The sequence below is a fragment of the Cupressus sempervirens genome, chromosome 9 (assembly GCF_028749045.1).
Source record: "Cupressus sempervirens isolate cs-2001-9-10 chromosome 9, ASM2874904v1, whole genome shotgun sequence".
Classification (NCBI taxonomy): Eukaryota; Viridiplantae; Streptophyta; class Pinopsida; order Cupressales; family Cupressaceae; genus Cupressus; species Cupressus sempervirens.
The window spans coordinates 664,984,530-665,006,935 of NC_143126.1; the positions used below are offsets into that span (position 1 = coordinate 664,984,530).

The window sequence follows — 22,406 nt, forward strand, 5'->3', positions numbered from 1 at the left end:
TAGATAGCTGTAGAACTTGTGATTAATAATTTACAACGGCTTGATTCTCCGTATTTCATGCGTAAATTCATGATTCTAAAAACCCAAAGTTCAAACTGCATGTTACATTCTCTTCCTTATTCGGTGAATTGGTGCATGAATATTAGATTAAATGGTGCATGGAAGAGACAAAACACTGAAAGAAATTACTCTTTTCTTATTATTATTGTTGCTGCTATTTTTAATTTTTTTATAATTATTGTTAGTCTTGATGTTGTTTTTAATTTTATTATTACAAATATTGATTATTAATATCTTTGAGTTCATCCAGAGAATAGTACTAAATCTACAAGAACTTAGTAATAACAGTTTGAGATAACTGCAGAAAGTTTTTATTTTCACAAATATTCTCTTTCCTTTGAAAATCTGCTATTATTTTGGTAATGAATTGTAAAGTAGAAAGGAATAACTTTTTGTAAATCTTTTTTGGCTACTGTTTTGCTTGCAGTTTTAATTTTATATGAAAGTTTACTATTTTTTCAAATCTTAAAAATAAAGATTTTTATATATGTAATTTTATTTTATTATTAAAATAATAAGATTTTGGAGGTTGTAAAATATTGAAGTTTAGAAATTATTTTAGATTTTACAAATGAATTTTCACATAATATTTATATTAAAGAAAGAAAAGATAATAAAATTGTTACTTGAATCAAATATAAAAATTATAAAATTTTAACTAAATTTATTAATTGTATAAAAAACTATTAACGATAAATAAGTTCTATTAATTGTACTTGATTTTATATTATAGAAATACAAAAAAAAAAATTAAAAATTGGGACAAACTTTAGAAATGAAGTAAAATTTAAAGAGAGAAAAATAACATGAGGTGACATGTGTGTGTGTGTGTGTGTGTGTGTGTGTGTGTGTGTGTGTGTGTGTGTGTGTGTGTGTGTGTGTGTGTGTGTGTGTGTGTGTGTGTGTGTGTGTGTGTGTGAGTATGTGTGTGTGTGAGAGAGAGAGAGAGAGGATAATCTTAGAGGGGGTAGAAGGAAAAGGGGAGAGGGGAAGAGATGAGCCATGGAGAGAAAAAGCATAAGAAGGGTCCCGCAAGAGGGTGAGAGACATGAGGTAGACATACAGAGAGCATTTTAGAGATATATAAACATGAAGATGGTGTGTGTGTGTGTGTGTGCGTGTGTGTGTGTGTGTGTGTGTGTGTGTGTGTGTGTGTGTGTGTGTGTGTGTGTGTGTGTGTGTGTGTGTGTGTGCGCGCGTGAGAGAGAGAGAGAGAGAGAGAGATGATTAGAGGGGGTAGGTGATGTAGATATATAGAAGGGGAGTAGGGAGAGATGAGCTAAATAAGAAAAATAATATATAAGGCCCAAAAGAGATGTAGACAATGATGGGGAGAGGAAGAGTATGATGGATAGTGATAGAGAATGACAATAATTATGGAGGGAGAGACGTATATATGTAGAGAAAGAGATGGACAAAGAGAACAATGTAGGGGGAGTGGGGAGGGTATACATTATTGGGGGGGTAATTATAGAATGGGACATGTGAGAGAGAGTGTGATTACAATTAACCCTAACCCTAACCCTAACTCTAAGTTATAATTATAATTTAGAGTAATAATATTTATTAATTATAATTTTATTAGCTATAATATGATTAGTAACCCAAAAATTATCTTAACAGTAATAATAACACAAACCCTAACTCTAACTCTAACTCTAACTAGATAATTCTAATTTTAACCCTAACCCTAACCCTAACCCTAACTCTAACTCTAACTCTATCTCTAACTTTAATTCTCCCCCTAACCCTAACCTTAACCCTTTATAATACTAAATCTAATGCTAATTCTAACCCTAACCCTAATTCTAATCCTAATCCTAGCCCTAACTCTTACCCTAACCCTAAATCTAATCAGGTAACTTTAACCTTAACCCTAATCTAACCTTGATCACAACTCTATCTCTAACTCTAACTTGAACCCTAACTCTAACTTTAATTCTAACTCTAACTCTTATATGAACACTAACACTAACACTACCTCTAATTTTAACTCTAACTCTAATTGTAACCCTAACCCTAATGCTAATCCTAACCATAACCCTAACACTAACCCTAACCCTAACCCTAATGCTAACCCTAACCATGACCCTAACACTAATCATAACCCTAACTCTAACACTAATTCTAATCCTAACCTTAATTCTAACCCTAAATATAATCCTAACTCTAACTCTAACTCTAACTCCAACCCTTATTCAAACTCTAATTCTAACTCTATCTCTAACCCTAACCCTAACTCTTATTCTAACCCTAACACTAACCCTAACTATATTTGTAACCCTAATTCTAACCCTCACCCTAATTCTTACCCTTACCCTAACCCTAACTCTATCTCTAATCCTAACTATATTTCTAACCCTAATTCTAACCCTAACCCTAATCCCAACTCTAACTCTAATTTTAAACCTAACCCTAACCCTAACTCTAACTCTAACCCTAACAAGAACCCTAATTCTAATTCAAACCCTATCCCTTACCCTAATTTTCATCCTAATGCTAACCCTAACCTTAACTCTAACCCTAACCCTAACCTTAACACTAACCCTAACCTTAATTCTAACCTTAACCCTAACCTTAACTCTAACACTAACCCTAACCCTAACTTTAACACTAACCTTAACCATGAACATTAATTTGTCCCTAACTCTAACCCTAAATCTAACTCTACCATAATTGGACTCTAACCATAACCCTAACCCTAACTTTAATCTTGGCTCAAAACTTTTCCCTAACCATAACTCTAGAACCTTAACCCTTACTCAAGCCCTAACCCTAACCCTAACCATAACCATAAGTCTAACCCTAACCTTAACCATGACCATAACTCTAACCCTAAACTTAACCATAAACATAACTCTATCCCTAACTCTAACCCTAAATCTAACTCTACCATAACTAGACTCTAACTCTAACCCTAACCCTAACTTTAATCCTAACTAAAACCCTAACCCTAATCCTAAACCTAACCTTAACCCTAACTCAAACCCTAGCCCTATCCCTACAATAACCCTAACTCGAGCCCTATAATAACCCTAACCCTAACCCTAACCTTAACCATGAGCATAACTCTAACCCTAAATCTAACACTACCATAATTGGACTCTAACCCTAACCCTAACTCTTACTTTAATCTTGACTCAAACCTTAACCTTCACTCTAACCTTAACCTTGACTCAAACCCTAACCCTAGCCTTACTATAACACTAACCCTAACCATAACCATAACTCTAACCCTAACCTTAACTATGACCATAACTCTAACCCTAACCTTAACCATAAACATAACTCTAATCCAAACCTTAACCATAACCATAACTCTAACCCTAACCTTAACCATAAACATAACTCTAACCCAAACCTTAACCATAAACATAACTCTAACCCAAACCTTAACCATAACTCTAACAATAACCATAACCATAACTCTAACCCTAACCTTAACCATAACTCAAACCCTAACCTTAACTCCATCCCTACCCTAATGCTAACCCTAACCCTTATTCTACCCCTAAGGTTAACATTAATTTTAATGGTAACTTTGTTCCTAACCATATATCTATGTTTGACTATAACATTTTACATTACAATATGCCAAAAAGAAAATTACTTTTTTAAAATCATAATCCTACCCCTAACTCTAACCCTAACTAGAAATATAACTCTACCCTAATTAGACTCTAATCCTAACCCTAATCCTTAGTTTAACCTTCACTAAAATCGTAACCTAACCCTAACTCTAACCTTAACCCTAACTCAAAACTCTAACTCTAACCTTAACCCTTACTTTAATATAGATGAAAACCATAGCCCTAACCCTAACCTTAACCCCAACTCAAACCCTTACCCTAACCTTAACCCTGATGTAACTCTATATACAACCCTAACTCTAAATATAAACCTAACCTTAAACATCACCCTAAAACTAACCCTTTCTCTACCCCTTCTCTAACTCTAATCGTAAATCTAATTTTAACCCTAAACCTAAGCCTAATTATAACCCTAATTTAAACTCTAACTCTAGCCCTTATTCAAGCTCCAATTCTAACTCTACCTCTAACTCAAACCCTAACTCTAATTCTAATCCTAACCCTAACTATATGTTTAACCTAAACCCTTATTCTTACCCTAGCCCTTTCCTTAACGCTAACCCTAACTCTAATTCTAACCCTAACTATATTTGTAACCCTAATTCTAACCCTAATCCTAACATTAACTCTAACTCTAATTCTAAACCTAACCTTAACTATAACCCTAACAAGATTCATAATCCTAAAAATAACCCTAGCCCTAACCCTAATGCTAATCCTGACTCTAATTGTAACTCTATTCCTAACCGTAACTCTAACCCTATCCATAACTCAAACCCTAACAATAGCCCCAACCCTAACACTAACCCTAACCCTAACTATAACTCTACTCTTCAATATAACATTTTACGTAACAATATGCTTAAAATAAAACTAAATTAAAGTGATGCAAATAAATACCATATATAGAATTAAAAAATAAAATATTCAAGAATAATTTTATAGTAAGTTTACACTATTACATTTTTATAGTAAGTTTACACTATTACATTTTTATAGTAAGTTTATACAATTGTATTTAAAAAGAAATAAATAATTCAGCACTTACCTTAAAAAAATAGAAAAAAAAATTTAAAATACTTTTCCTATTGCGCCGTGATTGCCACTAGCTTATATATACCCCTATATATATTACACCGAGAGTAATCATTCTCGAGGCGCCTATTTTCATTTTCATAAATCCCAACTGTGATTAAAATAACCCTGGGATTAAATGAAAATAGGCGCCTCAGAATGATTACTCTCGGTGTAATATATATAGAGGTATATATAAGCTAGTTAGGAGTATACTCGTAAAAATGAAATGTAAAGTTAAATAGGTGACTATGCGAGCATTAAATAATTTTTAAAACATATATTGTTAATTCTAAAATCTATCAAAATAATATAAAATTACCATTTATTAAGGTAACTATAATAGTTGGCACAAATAAGGAAAAATTAATAATATTTAATTTTAATCAAAAGAAACATTTTACTATGTCACCTTGCATTTATTTCTAATATATATTTATTATCATATATATATTACTATTGAATTAATAATCTATGACCATATATATGTTACTATTGAATTAATAATCTATGATTAAATATAATTTTTTTATTTTGTTATAATTTTACTTCATAAAAAAACCTTGCAGATTACTACTATAAAAGTTCAATTTATTAATATTAATATATGTAATTTATATTTAAGTAGTTTTAAAAAAAGAATTAAAAATAAAAATAGAATTCTTTTCATTTTACTTGGATAATAAAAAATTATATTTACCAACTATAGATTAAACTTTGGAGTATAATTAAGTTAGCATCTGAAATCCAACTATAAGAAAAATAAGGCAACCAAACTATGAAATAGTTACCACCTTGTATTTATCACTATGTTAAGCTTTTAAATCCTTTAATGGTGATATGAATGACCTCATTTCAAAACTTGGTCACCTACAAAATTGTTGTACTCATTTTTTTAAACCTTCTTTCATTAGAGATAATTGATAATTTTTATACAAAAAAAAAATATTTTTTTTAATTTAATAGTAATGAGTGACTGTCATATTTTATATGGAGTAATTTGTGTTTCAAATTTGAAATATATATGATTTCTCTTAGCCAATCCTTATAAGCCTCTCTTTTGGTGAGACTAATCTGGTAGAATGACAAAATAGTTCATAATTCACCATCATAAATAGGCTTTGCCCCATAGAATTGGTCTTGTAAATTGTACAAAAGAACCCAAAACATTAGCCAACTACACCACTCATTTAAGTCATATGATTTATATTTTATAATCAGCTACATAAAATGTATTTTAGTTTTAATTAAAAGTTAATGCATTGAAACAATTATTTAATGCGTGAGGACTAGGTTTCAAATCAAATAATGATTGTATGATATTGCTTTTGGTGAAAATTTGGTGTATTAAAAATGGTTTTTAGGTGTTATATGTTGGAATTAACGTTTACGTTTGGGACTGAGGAAATCAGAGTATTAGATTGTTTAAAATCAATAAAAACCCTAGAAATAGTTTTTTCCATTTAAGCTAATTGACTCCTAGCAAACAAACAGTTTGTCACAATACAACCGAAGGTATCCAGAAAGGAAAGCAAGTGTATCGATGGCTTCAAATAGGTATAGATAGAGTACAGAAAAGCATAGAGTTCTCCTTTACAAAATTAAGTTGCTATTGAAAATTTCGAATGCAGTATTGATACGTGGTTTGTCTTCTTTGCAGTGAAGAGATTCCGATAAAGACAAACAATGAAGGTGCGCTATCTTTCTAATCTTTTATTTTTAGTCACCATTAAGAAAACCAGTTGGCAAATCATTGTCTATGTATGATCGAAGTTGCTTTTTTCTACATCCAGATGCGAATGGATTTATTGGTGACTATCAGATTAGAAAAATCCCTTACATGCCAAAATCTGTAAGGGATTATTTAAGGATCGCACGAATGAAAGGTACGAGTCTCTTAATTTCAGATACATACACATTTTGTTATGCCCGTTGATGTTAATATTTGTTTGTATAATACAGAGAGAGTATTTAAGATATATCAACTAGAGAAAGAAGCTGAAATGAAGGAAAAACAACAAAAATAGAGACATACTTGGAATGTTTCTCGGTGAAAATTCATTTGAAAACATAAGTTCCTTTATTTTATAAGGAAAAATAGTGACTTTATCTTTATAAAGAGGGACAGATCTAGTGAGAACTGCTATTCTGCTTATTTGATGTTCAGGATCACTAAAAATTACAAGAATTTAACAACATTTTCGACGTTAAAAGTGTTTTCCTTAAAAGTTAATGATAATGTCCAAGTTCTATGTCATTGAATTTTATGTATGCATGTCATAGAACATAAGTATCTATGTCATTTTTATTAATTTACATATATAGTTTGAAGTAAATGTAATGGTTAACTCATTCTTTTACCTTTTATCTGTATTATGAAGATTTCAATCTCATCTGCCTTAATAATATAACCAGTTCCATATTCAACAGATGTACATACACATCTTTTACATACACATCTTTTTACATTCATGAAATTTTTTTCAAGATATTCGTAGATTTAAATGGTTTTCACATGAGTTATTCCTTGCTTTCACTTGCTTCAATAGCATTACATAATAATTACCTATTTCATCTTTTCAATTCTCTATTGTAGGTTAAATCTTTAAGGGTGTCAAAGAGCATATATAAGATAATTATTATACAGAAAAAAATATTATTGTTTCAAGTGTTTAGATGCTTGTATATTTTATAGCTTAAGTATAGCTTTAGAGTGTTAAAAAGAGCAATATGATATTTTTACATTTGTGAGTGTTAGTAAAATTATTAAAGTAGAAGTTCGGAAAATTGATATTGTAAATTGAAATCAAGCACTGAGATGAGATCATTTTATTAAACTTTTAATCAATACAATGAAATATATGATTGCATACACTCATTCATATACTTCTCTTCAGGCTTCAAGCTAAGAAATAGATCCAAACAATCATTTGACCATTGGAGTTCATATTCCCAACAATCTCCCACTTGAAGTCCAATTGAAGCAACCATGCTGTGCTAAATTTTGTACATTTCTAATTATTTAAATTGCAATAAGACGCATTGAAGATTTTAACATAGTCAAACTTTGCTCATAGAAATGGAGAATTAATCTTCTCCAATTTCTATTAGATTGAACACAGTAAAAACACATAATATCTTCCCTTAGAACAACTATAAGAGTAAGCTTTCTTGTAAAAAAAAAACAATAAGAAAATATGTCTACAAGTTTCAATTTCCTACTAGTTGATCTCAATTGATTACCTAGTTGTAAATTCTCCCTTACCATGATTTGAGACTACTAGTAATTATGCATGGGCAACTCTTTTCTAGGTTCTTTTGCTTCTTAAAAAAGTTGAAATTGACAAAGGTATACACTAGTCATGGGTTTCTGAGACCCCTAATTTCTATTAGTGTAGCTACCTCCCCCACTATTGGAAGCATTAATCAAGTTCCCAATCTTATTACTACTATTGTTCTTGGAGCCACTATTCTTCTTCACAACCAATTTAGAATGTTCATTTTATTGAGTCTTTGATAGAAAATCCTAGCTCAACTTCCCCCACTACCACAACATCATTCCTATTGGCAACATACAATTTTTCACCATTAAAATTATGCTTGTTGACCCTCAAATACCATAGGCCTATCCCTTGGCACAATTCTCTTCTAGGCTTTAGCATTAATTCCTACGAGTCTATATTTTTCCTTGTCAATTCCTAAATCCTAAATTGACAAAAATTATATGGAGCTCAACCAATTTCATCTTTAGATCTACATCTATTCTATTTTGAGAAAACTCTTGGTCTCTTATAAAATTTTCCTTTTCCTTCTCCATAAAATAAATCTACTCTTTGACCATCAAAACCACCTCTTTTAGACTAACAATTTGATTTTTTGAGTAAAACTCTAGCTTTTTTCAAATCAAAGCCACAACTAAATCAAGAGCAGAGAAACAAACAAACTTAGCTTCCTCCTCTTAACCACTCCCTTCTATCAATCCATCTGACCAAGGGACATAACCATCATTTTTTTTGCTCATGGGGTTTGTCAGGTCTATGTATGTGGTTGTTCACAAATGGTTTTTCTTTGCCATTAGCTGTGTGTCTAGCCTAGTTTTGGGTTGGGTACCCTCTAGTTGGTATTGTTGATGTGTCCCTAGGGCTGGGGAGTATTCTCTAATGGATTCCTCTTGGATTTTTATCTTGGGTTTGAGATTATGGGCAGGGTGATGTTCATTTCTTCTCATAACTACTTTTTTGTTTAGGGGAGAGGTTTTATCTATGGGCTTTTCACTATTGATGCTAAATGTACTTGTAATCCCATCTTGGCTTAGAGTCTTATTGAGAATTTTTTTTTTTTTTCTATCTCTATTATTCATCTATGAGTTAAGATTATTCTTTAGATGATTTTCTCAATAGCTCCTTTTGTGCTACTACTGCTATCTCTTTTCCCTGTTATCATTCTTTTGTCTTCTCTATTTTTATGGAGTTTATTATAGAGGTTAGCAGTTGTCTCTCCCTTTCCCTATTTGACTCCTTTTGATGTAGGGTATTCCCTATGGAGGTGGGAATTTTCCATGTTCTTTCTAGTTAGAGTCCTCTTTGGATGTCTCTCAATTTCTTGTTCTTTTCATATTGAAGTGGGAGAATCTTCTTTTCAATTGGAGATTTGCTATGTATAAGAGCTCGGGGTCAATTCTTCAAGGGTTTTTCTCCTCCCTAACTATTGGTGGAAGGGAAGGATGAGATATTTTCTTTTGTGGAAGGGTACTTTTCCTTGCTCAAGCTATGGTTTGCCAGGCTTTCTTCTTGTTGAGAAGATCTTGGGACCCTTGTGTCCCTTATTGAATTTCAAGAATATTGATCTTTTTTGGTTTCTTCTTGACATCTATGTGGCCTTGATCTCTACTAAGGAGAGATCTCCTTTTTGGATCACTAGCAATTAATGACAGCTTTCTCCATTATCGCATCCCTATGAAGATGGAAGTTTCTATTAAGGAGGAGGCTCTTCTTTTGAAGGAGGCTTGGTGCTGGTATTTTTCAGGCATTCTGTGGGTGTTGGTGGCATTCTCTGCCTTTTTGCCTCTTGGCATCTTGGCTTGAGTAGAAGCTTCTTGTCTTTGGTGGCTACCCGTAATGAGGTGGGTATTGTGTTGGGAATGAGTTCTTTAGTTGTCATGGGTTTGTGTAGGTATTTTCTAGTGTAATGTTGATGTGGAGCCTTCTATTATGTATGATGATCATAAAGAATAATAGAGCTCTATCATCATATTTATTTTATGCCATTTATTACTATATTTTTAGAAAAATCTTGTAGCCTGTTAGGGCCAATTTCTTTTGTCTACTTAGCTTAAGAAGTAACATTTTAGTGACTTCAAATTTCTCTATCAATATCCTCTAAGTCATGCCCAAAGGTCCCATTTTGGGGCAGATCAAGAGGATATCCGCAAAGAACTTGACTTTGCTTGCAACATTGAAAGGCTTTTCAACAAATCCATTTTGTGTACATTCTATAATCATGGCAACCCTAGGACATTATTTTAGGAAAGGAAGGAATAGCGTATTCTTCAATAGTGTTCATTAAAATGCATTTAATTTCCATTACCTCATTGTTGTTTATTAATTTAATTTTTGAAGATTAAAATGATTTGGACTATGTGATACTTTTGTCATGAGCTCTTCTTTATAACAACTTTGCCCAAAAATTGATGGACAATTGTAAAATATTCATTTAAAACATCTTATTCTCTGAAAATCAAGATCTCCCATGAATAGTCAATGACTAAACTAGCACTTGCACCTTTGAAGGGTGTAAGGATGATGTTGATAGTTTGATATATGAAATGATGTTACATGATTTGACCATAGGGTAATTTTATACTAACCTTGACAAGGTTATGTTGATGTTGATTTATCTATTTAGTTATGCTTCATGGATGCAAAATAGTTACATCTTGTTTCTACTACTAGTTGATTGAGGCAAGATTCCTCTTTCTTCCATTTAATTGTGTATGGGTTATTTCTCATTTTCACATACCTTTCTAAGGTAAAAGTGGGTTGAATATGAATATTAGTTAAGGTTTTTACTCTTGGCATGGTTGTAAATATCATCCCTTATCTTTCTATTCTACGCATGTCAATTGTTGCTTTGTAGAGTTTTAGCCCTTGTGATTTATGTATGGTAATAGCCCATGACATGGTGAGTAGGAGTTGTCTCTGGCTTCCCAATGTGATAGAAACAATTGCTATGGTCTTTGAATCATGTTCATCCCATGATGGCCCACTATAATTATCGAAACACATGGTAATGTACAAAGGAAGACCTGGTGATTTACAGTATGTCTCATAAATAATCTTAACAACCTCACCAAGGGCTCCATTCACTAATCTTGTATCTATCCATATATTTGTTGTAAGCATGATATGTTGCCCCTTAAAAAGGAGCACATGCTTTTCAAGTCGTTCTTCATCCACAATATTATTGTTACTGCTTAGCCAATACATTATTGTACTCAGTGCAACTAGAGAATTCAATGATTGTAACATCTTCTTATTATGTAGTTTTATGGCCTCATTAGTTGCAGATAAGTGTGTAGCACCATTTAATGTTGTATTTTTAGATGCTATCAGGTATGTGTATGTACATGTCATTAATAGATTCCAATAATCCTCTATTGGATTTGCATCTCAGATATTATGTAACATTTGACAAAATTGTTCTTGTGTCCTGCTTGACAAAAACTTGTGTGCAAAGTGACGACTATTGTGAATTGATCTCACAATAACTTAGCAATATAATGTGATGTATAGATAGGTTTTTCCATTAGAGGTGGTAATTGGGTAAGTCACCAAATAGTATCATTGAAACACCACCAAAATATTCATGTTGTCAATGGGGGAAGGCCTTGCGTAGTCTGCTATCAACTTTGAGAAGCAACTTTGGTCCTATGAAGCTAATCTCATCTATAACGATATATTTATATATTCCATTTCTTCCTAGAATGTGATTAATGATTAGTTATGTAATGGTTTCATCTCTTTAATAGGTATTTTTAGCCTTGCATGTATTCTCAAAGCATGTATAATAAACACAACCACCCCTATTAGTGCTAGTGTGAGTAATCTGCTCTTACTTTGTGATGTAAACCTAGTCAAAACCTCTCTTATACATGAAATTATGTATAATTTTCTCGTACCTGTAGTGCCCTATACGATCATGTGCAATGGTTTATTAGATTGACATTTCTTATGCTCCTCAATGATTTGGAGTGCTAGTCTCTATTTAGGTGATAAAATTGACATATCATGCTTGGTTATTACTGGTGTAGGTTCACTACACCCATTCATTTTTTAACATTTATGAAATGTGTAGCAATTTCATGTAAATCTTGTGCAACTGTATTATGGTCCCATTGATAGTTTCTATCCAATTCACGTCTTTCGAGCATATCAAGGTCATTTAGTGATACAATACTTGTTAGGCCCATTTAAGAGAAAGCTTCCCATTCATTTATGTCCATTATTCCATCTACATTATTATCTACTGCCTATTGCTCTATAATATCATCTTCTTCCTCTAAACTACTTTCTCCTTCAATGATGTGATTGATGTGACATAAATTAGATCCCTCAGTGTATAACTGTATCCAATTTGTGATTATTACGTCTCTCATGAGGCCTATATCTCTTTCTATATTATGAAACTTCTTGTATAATAATAGCTCGCTCCAACATAATGTTTCAAAGTGTTTTGAAGTACATTCTAGGATTGTGTAAAACCTTGGATATACATTAACAATTGCCTCTATTGTTCTTTTTTTTCCACTTGCATCCCTTGCAATTTGTAGCATATGAATATTTCCTTACAGATTCAAGTAGCATTATATTTTCTAACTCTAGTAGACATTCCATATACGAATGTATGTAGTTAGGTTTTATATTGCTAGTTTCTAATGTTTTAGCGATACGATGCAACACGTTTTGTCCTACATTTATAGAGATGAAAGGCCTATGAAAACAATGAGGGGAAGTTTTTGCAACATGTGACATGTTTCTTGTGCACCTATATCTCTCTCAACAATAACCTCTAACAAAAATATTTGATATGTTATGAGGGCAGCATCATCTAGCTTTTATGTCAGAGATATTCATTTAAGAACTTCAAAACATGTCTTTGACTATCTCTCTACTTTTGCTGCATACTTGGCAATGTATTTGAGTACAAGTGGATGAGAAATAACAGGTTGGCAATCAATATTCACCCTCCAAATTGAAAGCATCTCTGGGTTGTGAATATTTAGTCGATTGTCATTTCTTGTAGGTTCATATTGAGCCTTTCCAGTACCATCATAGGATAATGTATAAATTTGTTGTTCTTTTGATGGAGCTTTATTATGACATATCATCTTATTACCCTTTTTGCATAGACATGTTCATTTACTACATTTCATATGTCTTTGGACTCAATTGACCAACTCTTCATAATCATGGGCAAGGTGTACAATAAAAATATCATGTGTGTCTAGCAAACATGGGTCATCTAATGGTGATCAATACATGGTATTATCTCTATGAGATGTATCTTGAGACATATTTATCAAAATATTGCCTTGCATGCTCGACTATTGTATCATTATTCCAATCGATTTTCTCCATATTTGGTGCATTTTGGAGCCAAATAAATCCATGTACATTTCTAGTTCACTAATGTTGCCATTCAATTCTATACCACCAATCTGTTGCACCAAGAATCTTCTCAATTACTTCTTCACAAAATATTATGAACCATTGGTGAAGATATAATGATTTCATATGAGGATTATTAACCACATTATCCAATCAATTGGAATACCATCAATCAGGTTGATAGACACTTTATAGAAGGACTTAGAAAATGGTTAATCTAGGATGAGCCTTGGAACCACATTGAACTCAACTCAACATGGTTCAACAAATTAATTGAAAATAAATTTTACTTAAAATATTTTGACAATTGGTGAAGTAAAACTAAAGAAGTTGACCAAAAATAGGGCAACTAGTCATGGGCCAACAAGTTGCTATATGTTAAATGAAAAAAATTCAAATCAAGATGCATGAGTAAAATAGTAAAAATTAGTTGAGTTGTGATACCACAAGGAAACCTTCCCTTTGAACCTATCTTGGGGGAGATTCCCACAAGCCCCATTCAATAATTTGGAAGGAAATCATAGCATTACAATCAAGCTAAATTTAACATTGAAGTTTAATAACCAATTAGACACCATATAATAATAATAGTGAATGATTGTTGTTAGAGATATGTGCTTTTATCCATATTTTTCTTCCAAAATGAAAGATTCACTAGGATTTTATAGAATTTTCATACGATTGAAAATAATTGGCAATAAAATTAAAAGATTTCCCCTAAAATAATGTTGAATTTGCAAAAAAATTGATACTTTTTCTAAAGTATATATTAAAAAATATATCACTAATGTGCCTCTTGTTTATAGAAAATTTAAGTGTTTGGTTTGTAGTCACATATTGTTGTCATCATATGTGAACCCAAAAAATCATGTCTAGTGTCATGGGCTATAAAAAGACCTTACCTTTCCTTTCTCATCACAAATTAAAGGAAGGTTAATAATGTTCTATTAATATAAGAAGGCTCACACATATAATTTCTTCTAAATAATTGAAATTTTTCTTTTTCAATTTCCTTCAAGATTGTGTCTATGCTCGACTCTATTTCCTCTTCTTCCAAATTTTGTTCCAATTGTAAGCTAACTTTTATATGTCTTGGTTTTGGGTGTTGCTTAGTCCCTTCCTTGATGGTTCAAATTTTACCTAAAGATTTTATGCAAATTTATGTCTCTTTTTCAATGCTATATTGTTAATTTAAGGGTGTATCATGTTAGCTATGATCTATTCCTATGCTCACATTAGTTATTTGAATTACCTTGTCATCTCATTACATAAGAGAGCCATATGTGCTACGTTTAGAATTTTTATGTAGAGGGTTAAAACCATCTCCCAATTTTATCAAATAAAAACACAAAAAGATGAAATAGAGGTGTATAAAAATTGTATTAAACAAAAATACTAGGAATAATGAATATAGATATATATAGTTTTGTTAGATATGGTGTTAAAAAATATAAATAAATTCATATCTTAAGATAGAGAAATTTATACAATTTTTACTTTAAATATATGCAAACTTTAGATGTTCTATTTATTTCTAAAGTGTAGTGGAAGTATTATACCTTTGGAAAATAGAGACTTGATCAAAATTATGTGGTGATAAAATTAATAATAGAAGTTAGAACCCATAACATGATTATATAGTATTTATCTATAGATTCTTATGTATTCTTAAATGATTTATTGTTATCTATCTCTATTGAGTTAATATTTATTGTTTCAATTACAACAAGGATAAGACAAGTCTATTTAATGTAGTTTCTTTATATTTTTTAAATTGATGTTTATCTATGATAAGATTTAATTATTAAAGACAAGGTTGATTTTTTTTGTTTTAAACTAGAAAACTATAATAATTATATCTAGTAAAATCAATGTCAACTTTAGTTTGCATTGAATAATATATAATTTCAAATTTGTGATCTTTTTATTTGAAAAATATCAGTTTTTTTAATAAACCATCAATATATGTCTCACAAGTAATAAATTTTATAAGTAGTTCTTACTGATATCTAATATAGTTTCTACTAAAATTTGATAAAATGAATAGCTTGCCAATTTTTTATTGTATAATACAAAAGATAGATTTGAATATAAATTAATTAATATTGATATCTATCCACATATTTACTACACTTCAATTTGATATATATGTGATTAACAATAATTGAATATTGAATATGGCAAAAGAACATGAAAATGATCAAACTTGTACCTAGAGATGGACATTTGATAATTATTCATAGTGCTAAAATTTTTATTATCATAAATCCTTCATAGAGTTATCAATTACATCATCATTTATTCATGTAATATGAGATCACATGAAAAATAGTATTGTTCTAAAGAATATACACAATAAAAGGTAATATATGACACACTATTTTGTAGAAATTTTAATTTGTAGTACTTTTAGTGTGTGTACGTTCCTTGATGACTTGAATTCCCGCGTACCTACATACAGGACCAAATACAAGTACATCCTTAAAACAAAGATGAAAAAAGTTTGAAGATTTTACAACAAATAAATTATATTGAAAGAAAGAAGAAACTACCTTCCCAACATCATAGTAGTGGCTTGTGGATTTGTCCCTGGGCTATCCTTGAAAATGGAGTTATCAACAACCCTTAGACTATCAACCCCTTTTACATGATATCTTTGATCAATAACAAGGTCAACTTGACATCCTCTGTGATAATGCCATACTGATGCAAGTGTATCCCTACAAAACTCTATGAGGGCAGCATTGTCTAATGGGTTTTGTGGCAATGACGGTCCACTGAATTTGAGCATCTTCGAGTTTCCACTAACATTAAATGCAAACTCTTGGATAGATGATGTCATGCTGATATTAGATAATGTCTTCACACCAAGCATACATTCTTTTAGATCCAAAGGATGAGAAAAATAATTATATCTCACAGAAGGGCTCTCAAAAGGGTCCTTGCTATTAAGCCACAACTCACCCCTTGATAAGGGATAGGCCACCTTACTAGATATTACACCTAAATATTGGTTATGTGTGGCATTTATTTCCTTGATATAGCTAATAGGCTCAATATATATGTTTGAATTGTCTATTATACCTACGATCTGTGCGTTCCCATACTCCAGTGGTTTGGGGGATTGAATGACAACGGTTGAACGAGGTGGGTCTTGAACCCTTTTCCCTACTAGTTTTGAATTTTACTGAACATTAATATTCAACTTTTCTAGTTCTTCTGATAGGCCTATTCCACTTAATAGCAGAAGCTGGGGACTGCCTATGCTTCCTGCTGACAAAATAACCTCGCTCATATCTGATGACTTGTTGGTTGAGACTTGATAAGACTTGCCACTACTGCTACTCATGAATTCCACACCGCTAGCCTTCAGCTTCCCTGGAAAATTATTGACAAGCTCGTGACCATCAAACTCTATATGGAATAGAAAAATTACTTAATTAGAACATAACAACAAAGATTTGTACTTGAGTACAATTTATGCTTGCAACACAAACAGAAATAAGGAGGATATAGATATAAAATGGATATACGTGCGTACCCGTAGAGGAATCAAAGAGGATTCTGCTGGCCGTCGTATTCAGGAGAACTACAATGTTGTCTGGATTTGCGTACTGCAGAAGATCGGCAGCCGTGTGTCTGGTCCCATTCTTGTCAAAAATGGTAGCACTAATCTTGGTGCCCTCCAAGTGATCAAGAGTAAACCCATTGTAAGGAAGCACTCCAGCTTCCAATAGGCCATTCCGTACAGCGGAGCTCCAAAGAAAAAGGTGATCAGGTTTGAAGGCATTCAATCTCTCCACCCATTCATATGACTCCTTCACAAGCTTCTCGTCCCAACCCATCTTTCGAATGAATTGAAGGCTTGCTCTGCTGTAGAACCCCCCATTGACTGACGTTCCACCTCCCAAAACCCTCGCCCTCGCCGTCTGCACTCCATCCTCTGTCACAAATCCCTCCAGGACATACGGATATTCGCTGGCGTTGACAAATACCTTGAAACTCCCTTTGTTGTCTGCAGTGTCGGGATTTCCATAGGGAGTGTCTCCCCTCTCCAACACCAAAACAGAATGATTCTGTGACAGCGTTGCAGCCAGAGGACATCCTGCTGTTCCTCCTCCAACCACAATGTAATCATACGTTCTCGCAGCCACCTTTTCAGCATCATATGTCATAAACGAATATGGATATTCTGCAGACATCACCAATAATATACATGTTAGGAACGAATATGAAACTCAACAATTTTTTTATCAAGGGTAATAAATCTGAAGGGGAATATTCAAAATATTTAAAACTATACACTGACCTAATGCCTCCACTGGACCGAGCAAGTCATGTTGATTTGTAAACAAAAGCAGGCATGAAATCAAAGAGAATAGGATCTTCATTCTTATTTTAATCTAGCTCCTCCTATAGCGTAGAATTGGAAATCAATCTAGCTGATGTATGTTATTAAATTGAGGGGAAATACAGCCGAATTTATAGAGACTCTCCGTCTACTGTTAGTTTTGTTAGCTTGGACAGCTGTTTGTCCATATGCTATTATTTAGTATCTAATTGTTTTTGCTAACAAATTGGTTAGAGCAAGGACAATTATTTATTAAATAATTGACTTCTTTTAGAAGCAACTAGAAACTAATTTTGTTAGGGTTGGTAAGTTGTTTTATATCTCCACCGTCGATTGTAAATCAATCTCGGCCGTTGGTTTACCAATGAGAGTAGTATAAAAGGGGGTCTAGGGGGCATTTGGAGAACATGAAGTTTTGGAGAAGCATTTTGCAGTGATAGCAAATTGTCTTGCAGTGTTAGCAAGGGCGCAGTGTTAGCGTGGGGATAGCAATGGGAAATATCAACGGGAGAAATTAGGAGGTTGTCGGAGTTCTGCCAGTGAGAGGCAAGGAATTTTGTATCTCTTGATTTGCTAAAGTTTAATATCATTTCTCATCTATAGAACTGGTTTTCCCTTAGGAGTTTTTCCAGGGACAATTTCCGAAAATATTGTGTTCATTGTGTTGTGCATTTCTTTCCGTATTTTATAAGTAAAGTTGCAGTTGTGTTATTTTTTGATATTAGCTGGGGATTTATTTTTAGTAGTTTAATAATCGTTTATGATAGGAGATTAATAATCAGTGACTGCAATAGTTAAATTTTTCACATGATATCAGAGCATTGTTAAGGGTAGAAGAGTTTTGCCCTAGGAAAGAAATTTTGATCTCTTTAGATTTATTATTGCTTTAAACCCTTACGATGGCTTCAGCTGGTTTGAGAGATCAGGATAGATTGGATGGTGCGTCAAATTTTGGTGTCTGGAAGGCCAGAATTTCTTTATTGTTGGAAGAGAATGGTATCAAGGATTATGCTACCAGTGTTGTACCTATACCAACAGATGCAACACAGCTTGCAACATATAGGAAGGACGATGCCAAAGTGAGGAGGATTATCCTTGATGGTGTCAAGGATCATATTGTTCCACATATCTCAGAGCTAGATAGAACAAAGAAGATGTGGGATGCCATTCTGAATCTATACCAGAATGCTACCACCAATAGGAAGTTGATTCTTAGAGAGAAGCTAAAGAATACTCGAATGAATCAGGGAGAAGACGTCACAAGTTACCTTACCAGGCTCAGACTTGTCAAAGATGAGTTAGCGGCTGTTGGAGATAGCCCTAGTGATGATGAGCTAGTGAGAATGGCCCTAAATAGGTTTACTAAACAATGGAGTGTCTTTGTTCAAGTTTTCAGTGGACAAGATACTTTACTGAGTTGAGATCGACTATGGACTGATTTCACTCAGGAGGAGTTTAGACTAAGTCTTGTCAATGGGACCAACAAGAGTCAGAAAAATGAAGTGGAACAAGAGAACGTTGCCCTAGTGGGTAAAGGGAAAGAAAAAAAGGGATCTAGCAAAGGATAAAATTCACAAAGTGAGAAGAAGAAGAAGGACCTTTCTAAGGTCAAGTGCTTTGGATGTCACGAGTTTGGCCACTATGTCAGTGATTGCCCAGAGAGGAAGAAGGGTAAGAAGCAGGTGGCAGCTTCAACAAGTGCAGAAGAACTCTCCAGTAGAATGGAAGATGAGTTTGCACTCATAGCTTGTATGGTTAGCTCAACCTCATAGTGTGTTTGGTATATAGATAGTGGGGCGTCATTTCATATGACAGGAGTTAGAGAGTACTTCTCCAGTTACAAGGAGGAGGACACCAACATCCAGATTTCTATGAGAAACTTGTCCAAAGTCAACCCTGTTGGAAAAGGGACTATTCAGTTTCAGAGGGAGAATGGAAAGATAATCCCACTTCATGATGTGTTATATGTGCCAAGCTTAGGTATGAATTTGATTTTTGTATCTGTTCTTTAGGATAGGGGTTATAATGTACTCTTTAGAGGGACAAATGTGTTGATTAAGCACAAGGATTGAAAATCACCCATAACTATTGGAGTTAGGAGTGGTCACCTTTATAGATTGCAGTTTGATACTCCTAAGGCACTTATGAGCAATAGTAATCCTAGAGATCTTGGAGAGCTATGGCATAGGAGGATGGGCCATATTTATCATGGAGCACTTAGATTGCTTCGTAAGACAGTGACAAGTGTTCCAGAGGTGAGCACAGAGCATGACGATGTATGTAAGGGATGTGTGTTGGGGAAGTTTGCGAAAGCATCTTTTCCAAGGAGTGACACCAGATCTAAGGGTGTTCTTGATCTAGTACATTCAGATGTTTGTGGACCAATGTCGACAAAATCTCTTAGAGGATATGAGTACTATGTTACTTTTATTGATGATTTCTCTAGAAAGACTTGGATATACTTCTTAAAGACTAAGGATGAGGTTTTCAGTCGATTCCAAGAGTTCAAGGCTCTTGTGGAGAACTTGACAGGAAAGAAGATAAAGGTTCTTCGGTCAGACAATGGAGGCGAGTACAAAGGAAATGTCTTCTAGGAGTTCTGCACCAGAGAAGGAATCAAGAGAGAATGGACTGTTCCTTACAATCCACAACAGAATGGAGTTGCTAAGAGGAAGAACCATTCTATATCGGAGGCAGCAAGAGCTATGCTACATGACCAGGACATGCCCTATTACTTATGGGCAGAGGCGTGTAATACAGTAGTCTACATCCAAAATAGAGTTCTACACAAGGTGATAGGGAAGATGACACCAGAGGAAGCTTTCATAGGGAAGAAGCCAGATGTTAGTCACTTCAGGATATTCGAGAGTTTGGCATATTGTCATATTCCTAGAGATACACATGCAAAGTTAGATCAGACTGCAAAGAGGGGGTACTTTGTTGGGTACAGTGAGACCTCAAAGGCATACAAGATTTTTATTTCGGGGACTAAAAGAATTATTGCCAGACGGGATGTCAAGTTCATGGAGGACAAGGCATTCAGGAGATCTAGAGATTTTCCAGTAGATGATCAGAGTGAGCAGCCAATAGAAGCTCCAAGACCAATTCAAGAGCAACAAAGCTCAAGTATAGTTACCAGTACGAGAGTAGACTCAGTTAGTGAAGATTCACAGAGCATGGAGCAACAGGTGCAATAGAAAATGCATCTAGAAGACTTAGAGGTTGACATTTCATCCTCTACAATTGGCAGTGGGAACCATGTGGTTCCAGATACACAAAGGGATACTCAGGAGTTTGTGGGAGCTCCTAGGAAGAGTACTAGACAGTGAAGACAACCAACCAAGTTTAATGACTATGTGGCATTAGTTAGTCAGTTGGTAGATAGTGAGCCTTCTAGCTATCAGGAAGTTGCAGAACATTAGGTATGGTGAGATGCTATGGTTGAGGAATATTCTTCAATAATGCAGAATGATGTGTGGGAGGTAGTACCTAGACCAACAGATAGGGTTGTAGTTGGATCACCCTGGATCTATAAGATAAAACACGGTGCAGATGGTAGCATCGAGAAATACAAGGCAAGGTTCGTGGCAAAGGGGTTCTCTCAGAAGGAGGGAATAGACTATGAGGAGACATTTGCTCCAGTTGCCAGGTATACTTCTATACGAGCTGTAGTCTCACTTGCAACACAGATGGGATGGCAAATCCATCAAATGGATGTCAAGACAACATTCCTTAATGGTGAGTTGAAGGAGGAGGTATACATAGAACAACCAGAAGGCTTTGTAGCACACAACAAAGAGACCCACATGTGCAGATTGAAGAAAGCATTATACGGACTCAAGCAGGCTCCTAGAGTGTGGTATGAGCGCATTGATACATACTTGCAGAAAATGAGCTTTGTGAAGAGTGAAGCAGATGCTAACCTCTACTACTTGATGGTTGGGGGTGAGATTCTCATTCTTTTTCTTTATGTGGACGACCTATTTCTTATAGGTTCACTAGGGCTCATAGTGGATTGCAAGAGGAACCTTGCAGAAGAGTTCGAGATGAAGGATTTAGGACTTATGCACTACTTTCTAGGCATGGAAGTGTGGCAGACAGATGGGGAGATTTTCCTTGGTCAAGGGAAATATTGCATTGAAATCTTCAAAAAATTCGGGATGGAGGATTGCAAAGCCATGTCTACACCCATGATCATGAATTGGAGGAAGGTAGATACATCTAAGGAGAAAGATGTAGATCCCACTTTATATAGGTAGTTTATTGGTTTGCTTATGTATTTGGTCAATACTAGGCCAGATATAGCATTTGCAGTAAACTCTCTTAGTTAGTTCATGGTTGAACCAAAGAGAATGCATTAGATAACGACTAAGCATGTGCTACATTACTTGCGTGGTACAGTCGAGTATGGGATCAGATATGTTCGAGGTGAAGGTATCAAGTTGATAGGCTATACTGACGCAGATTGGGCAGGAAGTACAAAAGACAAAAGGAGCACTTCAAGGTGTTGTTTCAGCTTGGGATCCTGAGTTGTATCTTAGTTCAGCAGGAAGCAGAAGTCTGTGGCTCTAAGTTCAGCAGAAGTAGAATACATAGCAGCTAGCATGGCGACATGTGAAGCTATATGGCTTTGGAAGTTGCTAGTAGCCTTGTTTGGTCAGAAGG

General features: G+C 34.0%; 1 pseudogene across 1 annotated transcript; it reads right to left on the reverse strand.

Annotated features, from left to right (window-relative positions):
- Positions 1 to 15,783: 15,783 nt before the first annotated feature.
- On the reverse strand, positions 15,784 to 17,822 carry LOC149540505 (protein HOTHEAD-like; annotated as a pseudogene). The gene is made up of 4 exons (XR_016356533.1): positions 17,700 to 17,822; positions 16,932 to 17,582; positions 15,943 to 16,768; positions 15,784 to 15,841 (listed from the first exon to the last, which is right to left on the reverse strand). The product of XR_016356533.1 is annotated as a protein HOTHEAD-like (transcript).
- Between the last annotated feature and the right edge of the window lie 4,584 nt (positions 17,823 to 22,406).